This window comes from Myotis nattereri (genome assembly GCF_964212035.1).
Source record: "Myotis nattereri genome assembly, chromosome: 2".
NCBI lineage: Eukaryota > Metazoa > Chordata > Mammalia > Chiroptera > Vespertilionidae > Myotis > Myotis nattereri.
This window is the reverse complement of record NC_138076.1, coordinates 53,245,066-53,253,527: the sequence shown is the minus strand read 5'-3', so window position 1 is coordinate 53,253,527 and position 8,462 is coordinate 53,245,066. Positions and strand designations below refer to the sequence as shown.

General features: G+C 41.4%; 1 pseudogene across 1 annotated transcript; it reads right to left on the bottom strand.

Annotated features, from left to right (window-relative positions):
• Positions 1-372: 372 nt before the first annotated feature.
• LOC308514432 (large ribosomal subunit protein uL24-like) lies at positions 373-1,757 on the bottom strand (annotated as a pseudogene). Its single transcript has one exon. The product of its transcript is annotated as a large ribosomal subunit protein uL24-like (transcript).
• Between the last annotated feature and the right edge of the window lie 6,705 nt (positions 1,758-8,462).

Here is an 8,462-nt window from a genome sequence, read left to right as displayed (position 1 = left end):
CACTGCCCCTCCCGCTCACAGCGGCTGCGGCTCCGTTTCTGTCCTCGCGGCCTCTACTTGGCTCCCTTCTGTACCTCTTGGCCTCCATGTTGTTGTCAGTCTTCGCTCGCAGCTGGTATATGCAAATTTACCGCCATCTTTTAGCTTCCATAATACAAACATTGTATCTTTTGGAGCTGTTGCTTCAGGAGCTCAGAGGCCGGCAGCGGCAGGCGGGGAACATTGCAGTCCTCCATCACTGAAGCAAGCAAGCCTCATGTTCACTTTAAGCTGCCTGGCTGCTGGCGCCATCTTGGCTGGAAGTTAATTTGCATATCACCCTGATTAGCCAATGGTAAGGGTAGCGGTCATTCACTAATTACCATGTTTCTCTTTTATTAGATAGGATAATACTAGAGGCCTGGTGCACAAAATTTGTGCACTGGGGGGGGGGGGAAGTGTCCCTCAGCCTGGCCTGCACCCTCTCACAATCCGGGACCGCTGGCTCTAACCACTCACCTGCCTGCCTGATTTTGCCCCTAAAACTCAAGCTTCTTCTTTTTTATTTTTAATATTTATATTTCTTCTTTATTTTTTATTTTAAAATTCAAGCTTCTTGAGAAGATGAGGCATTTAACATTATTCCATATGCCTCACAGAGAGCTAAGCATGGTAAACACAGCAAATACTTAATACTTATGGGTTTCTATACAAACACTTTCCAACCAGGAATGTTTTATTTTTATAATTAAGAAACATTTCCCGTTTTTATTCATAAAATTAATCCAAATAGCAACAATAGATATACAGAGCCACATATCAATAACAAACCAGGAATGAAACAAAATATTCCAGAGACATCTTGAACAATTTTAAAGGAATACACACCAGGCTAAAAACATACAGCTAAACCGTGCTTACACAACAGGTTACATTTATTCCTGCATTTTCTCAATAAGTTCTTCTTTATATTTGCCTTTCCCTTTTCCAACTTGTTGGGATTTGGCTTTGCATTGAAGAATTTTTTCCCCCGATCTTTTTCCAGTTTTAGCCGGTGGTAACCACCTCGCTGGGTGAATCCCCACGTGGACAGCTGTGCTGTCAGCCGTCTTGCACTGCGCCCGCTCCATGTAGATGACATATTTTTTTCTGTGCACCTGTACTACCTTTCCGACTTGCTGACCTTTGTAGTGTCCTCGAACCACCTGGACTTCATTGTCCTTGTGGATGGGCATGGTGCAGACATTGTACTTCTGCTGCAGCTCCTTGGAGAGCGGGGGAGACATGATCTTGCGGTGCACATGAGAGAGGGCGTTGAAGTGGCGTTTGCGCTCTGAGGTCACCGAGGGATTGAACTTCATAGTGACTGTCTGGCACTGGAAGTGCTCCCCAACCAGGACAGTAGAGTGCTCAGATTTCAGGCATCAGGTGCTATTAGCAGGATTTCTATCCCAATTAAACTCTAAATCTGAGCTCTCAACAGTCTGGACAAACTGCCCTTCACTATCTCCAAAGTTTTTTATTCATCACTATCCCATTTTCCTCCGCTTCAAACCAAGGTAACAAATGAAACTTTTAATTCTGATCTTCCTCACTGCAAGGGAACAGCAAACCTCAATTGAAATAATTTCCCACCAGAAGTCACATCCAGATACTGCAAGGGCTGACTATGTACATGCACAGTAACAGGCTCACGTTCTAGCGGTAGGTGCCCAGGCATCCTCCACAATCCCACAATCCTCTGGTCGCATACTTCGGTTTTTCTGGTGCCTCCTTAAGTGGTGTTTCCTTCAGTCACGTTGCAACATCCAGTGCCTCTAGTTGGAGAGTATTTTTCTGTTCTTTGAAGTTGATAGGTGTTTCCTATTTGGAATCAGTGAAGTTTCAGGACTACTGCCACTGCCATGAACATGTCAGTCCTATGGGCACTCATGAAACAACCACCCATTCAGTCCACTGCTAGTGCAGTCCCAGTTCACAATGAGAAAGGTACTGTGCTGAGCCCTTTTCCAATCGGATATCCCTCTTCCTTCCCCAGCACACTCCAAACCTACTCTGGGCTGACCACCCCAACCCCTCAGACACTTAAGACCTTCCCCCCTATTTATTTGACTTTTCCCTATCAAACTCGCACCCTATTGTATTGCCTACGGGCGCCCCTAACCTCTCCCTGGGGGCCGGCCAGCCTGGGCAAGGGGCCATGGTGTTCTGGTCTCTGGTTGTTCCAATCGTTATGGCATTATAGTAACTGGCTTTTTATATAGAGAGATAGTAAAAGTCATAAAAGTCATAAATGAAAATGGTCAAGACTTTATCAAGGTGCATGCAAGAGAATATCAAGGAGTAAATATACTAGCTAACTAGCTAACGTCTATGGAGAGGCTTTCACGTGCCAAACCTGTTGCCAAACACAGTAATTAGGTCATTTTTAGTTTCTTTAAAGATGAACACAACAGCAACAAAATGAGTATCAGTTAAATACTGCTCCTATTTTACAGATTGGTTCATTGAAGATGAAACAGCAAGTTAGAGGTACCATTGTTCTTTAAATCCAGATTTTTCTAATCCAGAATCTGGGCTGTAAATCACTGCTTATTGTGTCACTGAAGAAATGCACAAAACCACAGATTAGTTTGTGTGTTGTACTTTGTGCAGCAAATGACAGAATCTACCTCTTTGTGATGAATGTGAATGCATACTCAATAGGCTTGTACCCTCAGGTACTACCACAATTAGGCTACAGTGCCTTCCAGAAGCAACCATAATACATTCTCAGAGCTCATCTGCCAGACTGTGGTTCCAGAAATATTGGCAGATAAGTCTAAGCTCCACAAAGCTCTATTTCTGGTTCTCATCTTAAATGGAAGACAGGGGGTTTGCACCATGGAGGGTGTTGAAAACTGTAATGATTTATTGTATGTACCCCCTCTGGTGAATGCATCTCCTTTTTGTTTGTTTATTTGTTGTTTTTGAATTTGTACTTTATTATTTTTTTTTTATCTTTATGTTGAAAGTATTACAGGTATCCCTTTTTCCCCCCATTTCCCCCCTCCACCCCAGCCCTGCCCCTCCCAGGCCTTCATCACACTACTGTCTATGTCCATGGGCTACAGTATGCATATAAATTCTTTGGTGAATCTTCTCCTCACCCACCCACACCCACCCCATCTTCCCTCTGAAATTCATCAGTCTGTTCCATGCTTCTTTGTCTCTGGATCTATTTTTTAAATATATTTTATTGTTAATAGTATTATATAGATGTCTCCCACTCCCCCCACTCTATCCCCCCTCCTCCCAGCCTCTACCTCTCCCCCCCAGGTCTTCACTACCCTATTGCTCATGCCCATGGGCTATGCATATCCTATATAATAAAATGCTAATATGCAAATTGACTGAATGGTAGAATGACCGGTTGCTATGATGTGCACTGACCACCAGGGGGCAGACCCTCAATGCAGGAGTTGCCCCCTTGTGGTCAGTGCACCAGAAGTTGCGCTCACAGAATCCCCTGAGGGCTCCCAGACTGCAAGAGGGTGCAGGCTGGGCTGAGGGACCCTCCCTCCCAAGTGCATGAATTTTGTGCATCAGGCCTCTACTAAGTCTATAAGTTCTTGGGTTTATCTCTTCTCATATCTGTATCTATTTTGTTTATCATTTTATTTTGTTCATTAGATTTCACATATAAGTGATGCATCTCTATTTGAAGTTCACTGTTATTAAACTCAATGGCCATGGTGTTTCTGAAACTATGAAGCTAATTATTATCAACTAATGTAAGTAAGGCTCTCCTGAGGATTCTCCCTCACTTTATAGGAAAGTATTTAGTTCTCCCAACCAACTCGCCTATTTATTACTTTAAAAATACTATTGAAGGACTTCTTGATCTGCTTTCCCAGGCTTTGTATCAGCTACTGGGGATGTGAAAATGAACAAAATTGTGCTGTTCCCATGATCTGTTGTATATTGGAAAGGAGAGAAGACTGGTAGGGACTGAGATTGAAAAAATAGTGAATACCTATGGTAAAGATTTGGATTTCATTAGAGCTATGAAGGAAAGCCATTAGAAGCTTTTGAGCAGAGAAGTGATCAAATTTAGCATATGTTCAAAGGGATCATTCTGACCACTTGTATGCGTGGCAAATAGTCACATACCCCTGTTCATATTTTGTAGCCATGGATAACAGCTCAGTTGCTCCCAAGAACCCTTCTGTACTGCTATTATACTACTGCTTATTATGTGAACAAAGCTTCCAGATTATTGCCCTTACATTGCAGTCTTTAAGAACCCTGAAATACAGCACTGTTAAAAGGAACTGATATCTGGGGACTTTGTTATCAAGAAAGACAGGCATAGCTTAGTCCAGAGCCTATTTGCAATTCTAAAAAGGGAGGTTATCTATTTTATGATACTGCAGAATATTTCCAGTGGTAATTTTGGAGAGAAGTGTCATTAAAGGAGGCATGATAAATCTGAATCCAAAGAAGTGAATTTTTTTTAGGTTCCTTTTGGGGGGAGGAATAATTTAACGGGCTTTCCACTGCCTGCATTATATGCTACCGTATTTCCTCTTCAGAGTTCAATGACTGTTACACTATAGGTGCCTAATAAGTATGTTTTAAAAACCATTGTTGAGCCCTGGCCAGGAGGCTCAGTTAGTTGGAGTGGCATCCCATATCCCCAAAAGTTGCAGGTTCAATCTGAGGTCGTGTTGCATACAGGAGACAACTGATCAGTGTTTCTCTCACACTGATGTTTATCTCTCTCCGTCTCTCTCTCTCTCTCTCTTTCACTCTCCCCCCGCCCCCTTCCTCTCTAGGTAAAAATTAATAAAAACATAGTTTTGGGTGAGGATTAAAAAAAACAACTAATTTCAACACATATTCCACAATTATGTACTAAATGCTTATGCTAAGTCTTAAGGATGATATGTATTTAGAGAAGTCATGCTTTCTGTCTTCAAGGAGTTTACAGTCTAATGTGGTTGAAAAGATTAAACACAGGACTAGTAACATGATTTAAATAAGAATTGGCATTTATTGGATGTTTGCTGTGTGCCAGGCACTCTGATGTGTGCTGTTTGTATATTTTATTTGATAATCCTTGCAATGGACAAAGGAGGATAGTAATGTCATTATATCTCCATTATGCAAAAATACAGGGAAATGAATCTTAGAGAGTTTACATAATTTGATTAAGATCCCAAGACTGAGGAATAAATCCAGACAGTCTGACTTACCTTATTAACCATTAAGTATTAATTATCTCTAAGGAGTCTGTGGTGTCAGGCTCTAACTGTGATTAGCCTTTAGAAAAGAGAAATTTGTGGAAGAGGTGGGCCTATGCAGCAATATGTAAAGACAAAAAATCTACCCAGAGGTACACTAGCACTGCTAAAGTTGAAACAATAAAAAAATGTGAAGCATGTGGAAGATAATATAAAATGGCAATTAACAGATTTAAACTCAGTTGTTTGGGTATATTTGGTACATGTTCTTTCACGGCTATAATTAAGCTTTTAGTCTCTAATTCTGATTTTTTTAAATCAGAGCTGTGGTTTATCTGTCTTTTATAATTTAACTATTTTACCTGGCATAGTGTTATGATTCATCTCTTTTTAAGATGTCAATTTTTGCAAAAAGACATTGAATACGAAGAAATTGGAGAATTTTCAAATTTGCATAACCCACCAGAGATGTGTGCTTGTGGGGAGGGGTGGTGGAGAAGGGAGGAAGGTGAGGAGAAGAAAGGATAAGGGAGGAAAGAGAAATAGAGAGCGAGAGAAAACAGCAGGAGTTGGAGACTGAGAAGGTGAGAACTAAATTCCCACATTTTTCCTGGCTGGTGTGGCTCAGTGGTTGAGCATCAACCCATGAACCACAAGATCAGCAGATCATTCCTAATCAGGGCACATGTCTGGGCTGTGGGTTGTGGGCACCTGGGTTCAACCCCAGGAGGGGGCTTGTGCAGGAGGCAGCCAATCAATGTTTCTCTTATTGATGTTTCTATCTCTCTATCCCTCTCCCTTCATCTCTCTCTAAAATAAATAATTTATTTTATTTATTTATTTTTAAAATATGTTTTATCACATTTCTATGCCATTATCAAAGGAAAAGATATTTACTACCAGCATACATTATTTGGATTTGTATTACCTGTTTAAAGTAGAGATGGTTCTGTCTCGATCTGTTTTTACAGCATAGTATATTGCCACATTGGTGTGAATATATATGTATGTATGTATGTATGTATATATAATTATTTCTACTCCTGTGCCCCAAACTTCTTCTCATTATAGGCCACCAAGGAGGGCTTGTGTCCTTGCTGCCTATTTCTCTCTTCCCCTCTCTCTCTCTCTAGTCTTCTCACTCTCTTCCAATCTCCTACTGAGCAAGAAGAATAAACCCAATATATTGCATGCTGTGAAGATTTTAAATGACAAGATAAATGTCAAGGAAGTATACCAGTCCTGGCAGGGTACTTCCAGATCTTAGGGTTTAAATGCTTTTTAGCCTTTAGATGCAAGTGACTACTTATCTCTGATTGACATGTGTTCTTTAGTCTTGTTGTTTTCTAACAGTTTTTTTTTAGCAAGCACTTTATATTTGGTTCCAAAAATATATATTATCTTAATGCATGTCCTCTTCTTTAACAGAAATTCCTTTTTCATCTTGAAGCTAGACTTACAGAAAAGGAATCATTGATAAGAGCCGGCCTACTGATAACCATTTGTAACAGACATAAGTTCTTATTACTGCTGACATTCACACTAACCTTAATTTGTTATTTTTCTAAAAATTACTATGTCAGTTACAAATTATATTTTTGTACAAAGATTAAATATAACATGGGTCATTCTTTCATATAACAGCACCCCAGAGGTGAGTAATTGACAGTGGACTTTGAAGCTCCGTGCAATCAACTAACTTCTAGGTTGCTTCTGTCTTTCTCCTCTGTCATCCATAATGAAGTATTTTCACCTGAAAGCTGAAAGATGGGTTCTATAGATCCATCTATAATATAGAGTTTCTAGAAAGGAGAAAAGAGAAAAGGAAGAAAATAAAAAAAGGCCCATTTCAGAGTACCTGTCCCATATTTTATTTATGAACTTTCTCAACAGAACCACTGAAAATCTTACATCTATCTCAATTTCCAGAATTAAATATATAGCATACTGATCTGCAAGAGAAACTTGGAAATGTAATATTTTAATGGACATTTAACTCGGAATAAAATTAGGAATGTTTCATTATGAAGGAAAAAGAGAATTAAAATATTGTTGGCAGCTACTAGTCCCTGATATAACATGTTATCCTTAATTTGGGGTCTGATTGTCTAAGTTGAAAATGAGTTTAGACGTAAGTTCAACTAATTCCCTAATATTAAGAAATGAGGCCATTTACTTGTTAACATTTAATAAGCACTAACTTATGTGACAATGCACTAAGGACTTTATATGCAATATCTAACTTTATGTCCTTACTATGTCTGGGAAAATGGCATAACTACTTACTAGTACTAGTTGTCACTGAGGCTTGACTTTAAGTGTCTTAACAAGTCTCCACACTGGATCCTGGGGATAGTAAATATAGAGTAGTCACCAGACTTTAAGCCCCGTGTAAGGATAGTGCATTCCTAATACACATCATATCAAATATAGTGTTTGATGCATGAGAGGTACTGAATCATTTTTTATTAATGAATAGAAGGTCACGTTGCAGGCATGGTTTGAAGCAGTTAGATCTGACTTCAGAGGCTGGACTTTGAGTCATACCGCACTACCTTATTTTTATTTTTTTATCACATGTTTTGCCTTTTAATTTACCTACTAGAGGCCCAGTGCACAAAGATTTGTGCACTCGGGGGAGAGGTCCCCTCAGCCCGGCCTGTGCCCTTTCGCAATCTGGGACCCCTTGGGGGATGACCACCTGCTGGCTTAGGCCTGCTCCCTGAGGGATTGGGCCTAAGCTGGCAATCAGACATCCCTCTGGCAGCCCGGCAGCCCTCGGGGGATGTCCACTTGCCAGCAGGGAGCAGACCTAAGCTGCAGTCAGACATATTAGCGCTGCTGAGGAGGCAGGAGAGGCTCCCCCCACCACTGCTGTACTGGCAGCCATCAGCCTGGCTTGTGGCTGAGCAGAGATCCCCCATGTGGGAGCGCACTGACCACCAGAGGGCAGCTCCTGCATTGAGCGTCTGCCCCCTGGTGGTCAGTGTGTTTCGTAGTGACCAGTCATTCCCAGTCTTTCTGCTGTTAGGGTCAGTTTGCATATTACCCTTTTACTATATAGGATAGAGGCCTGGTGCACGAGTGGGGGGTGGCTGGTTTGCCCTGAAGGGTGTCCCGGATCAGGGTGGGGGTCCTGCTTGGGTGCCTGTCCAGCCTGGGTGAGGGGCTGATGGTTGTTTGCAGCTGGTCACATGCCCTTCTGGGTGGGTGTCCCCACTGGGGTGCCTGGCCAGTCTGGGTGAGGGGCTGAGGGCC